We start from the raw sequence: 2,500 nt of genomic DNA, 5'->3' as shown, positions 1-2,500 counted from the left end.
CTCAGCTTCCTTCCACACACACACACACACACATACACATACACCACACACATAGGTCAGCCCTATGGGACAGGCCTATTTTTAATTGCACTATCTACACAATACCATCTTCACACACACAGGTGTAGCGGGCTGGACCGGAGAGCCTACTGCCTACCCCCGCGATTGGCCCGCTGGCTGCTGGGGCTTGGCGGCTCGCTCGGGGTGCCCTGGGCTGCAGGATATTTTGGTCTGGTCTGCCTGGCCTTCCTGGGGGTCCCGCTGGAACCAGCTGACGCCGGGGCTTGCCCTGGTGTCATGGTTGGCGCTACCTCCCTGGATCTGTCCTGGGTCGCGGGCGCCAACGTGCCCTTGGGGGGGCGTTCACCGGCCTCCAGGCAGTGGGGTCCGCGCTGCTGGTGGCCTGAAGTCTACGGTGGTGGCTTGGGGTTGTTGCGCTGTGGTGGCTGCTGCGGGGACCGGGCTGTGTGTTGGGAGGGGACCTGATCCTGCTCGTGGGTACGGGGGCCGGGGTGGCGTGTGGGGATGGGGAGCATGCTCCTCGGGGTGGGGCCTGCTGGGGGGGCGGTGCTCTTTCGGGCGTTTGGGTGTCTGCTGCCACTGGTCCTATGCTCTGCCGCATCGCTGTCCCTGTCTTTGCCCATCCCCAGTCTTGCCTTAGGGCTCGTCGGGGATGGTTCTCCGGTACGTGGGCGGAGCGCTGCTGGTTCTGGGGGCGGGGGGGGCTGGCCCTCCCGGTGGATGGTGGGGTCCTTCGGGGGCCTTGCGCTGGTCTTAACTCCTCGGCTCTGGTGCGTGGCCTCCCCGTGACTTGGAGCTATGGCTCTCCCTCACGGGGGTGAGCTGCCCGACATTTCAACTGAAAAACAACGGTATAATCGGCGAAGTTCTTTGCAAGTTGTTGTGGCCGAGTGGTTAAGGCGATGGACTAGAAATCCATTGGGGTTTCCCCGCGCAGGTTCAAATCCTGCCGACAACGTACAGTTTTGGGGGCACTCGTGGTGCCAAGACATCACTGATGGTGGCGATCCATGGGAAGTCATCAGACCAAAATCGTGTCAGAGGATTCATGGGAATTCATGTGAGATCCCCCAAAACCGTGAGCTGCAATACCACTCACGAGTTGACAAGTCTCATGGTTGCTTTTGGCAAACATTTTCCATTGCATTTCGACTGATATACAACGGCATAATCTGTGAGGTTCTACGTTTGTGACAATTTGTTGTGGCCGAGTGGTTAAGGCGATGGATTAGAAATCCATTGGGGTTTCCCCGCACATCAAATCCTGCCGACAACGCACAGTTTTGGGGGCACTCGTGGTGTCAAGACACCTGAGCAAATAGGTCAGCCAGAAGGACCACGATGGACCATCCTAAATCCCACTAAGTCGTGAGCTGGAAGGACCACAGTGGGTCATCCTGAATATCACTAAATTGGCAAGCAGTTGTCCTTGCAATTTAACCACTGGTCTTTCGGGGCAGTCATGGTGTCAGGACGCCTGTGACCACGATGGATCATCCGAAATCCCACTAAGTAGTTGTGAGCCCGAAGGGCCACAATGGGTCTTCCTAAATAAAGCTAACACAGGTTCAAACTAACCGGCTCAAATTCTGCCGACAACGTGCAGTTTTGGGGGCACTTGTGGTGTCAGGACGTCTGTGACAATGGAGATCCAGGTGAAATTGCCTGGACCTTCATGGTTGCTGACTGAATTGGCAGTTTCCCTTGCATTTCAACTGAAAAACAATGGTATAATCGGCGAAGTTCTTTGCAAGTTGTTGTGGCCGAGTGGTTAAGGCGATGGACTAGAAATCCATTGGGGTTTCCCTGCGCAGGTTCAAATCCTGCCGACAACGTACAGTTTTGGGGGCACTCGTGGTGCCAAGACATCACTGATGGTGGCGATCCATGGGAAGTCATCAGACCAAAATCGTGTCAGAGGATTCATGGGAATTCATGTGAGATCCCCCAAAACCGTGAGCTGCAATACCACTCACGAGTTGACAAGTCTCATGGTTGCTTTTGGCAAACATTTTCCATTGCATTTCGACTGATATACAACGGCATAATCTGTGAGGTTCTACGTTTGTGACAATTTGTTGTGGCCGAGTTTTTAAGGCGATGGACTAGAAATCCATTGGGGTTTCCCCGCACATCAAATCCTGCCGACAACGCACAGTTTTGGGGGCACTCGTCGTGTCAAGACACCTGAGCAAATAGGTCAGCCAGAAGGACCACGATGGACCATCCTAAATCCCACTAAGTCGTGAGCTGGAAGGACCACAGTGGGTCATCCTGAATATCACTAAATTGGCAAGCAGTTGTCCTTGCAATTTAACCACTGGTCTTTCGGGGCAGTCATGGTGTCAGGACGCCTGTGACCACGATGGATCATCCGAAATCCCACTAAGTAGTTGTGAGCCCGAAGGGCCACAATGGGTCTTCCTAAATAAAGCTAACACAGGTTCAAACTAACCGGCTCAAATTCTGCCGACAACGT

At 54.4% G+C, this 2,500-nt stretch overlaps 1 non-coding gene across 1 annotated transcript; it reads left to right on the top strand.

The window, feature by feature from the left end:
• The first annotated feature begins 897 nt into the window (after window positions 1-897).
• Window positions 898-979, top strand: trnas-aga (transfer RNA serine (anticodon AGA)). The gene has a single exon. It is a non-coding gene; the product is annotated as a tRNA-Ser (tRNA).
• Window positions 980-2,500: the final 1,521 nt, after the last annotated feature.

This window comes from Doryrhamphus excisus, chromosome 3 (genome assembly GCF_030265055.1).
Source record: "Doryrhamphus excisus isolate RoL2022-K1 chromosome 3, RoL_Dexc_1.0, whole genome shotgun sequence".
Taxonomy (NCBI): Eukaryota; Metazoa; Chordata; class Actinopteri; order Syngnathiformes; family Syngnathidae; genus Doryrhamphus; species Doryrhamphus excisus.
The sequence above is the reverse complement of the archived record's forward strand: the minus strand, read 5'-3'. Positions and strand labels throughout refer to the sequence as shown.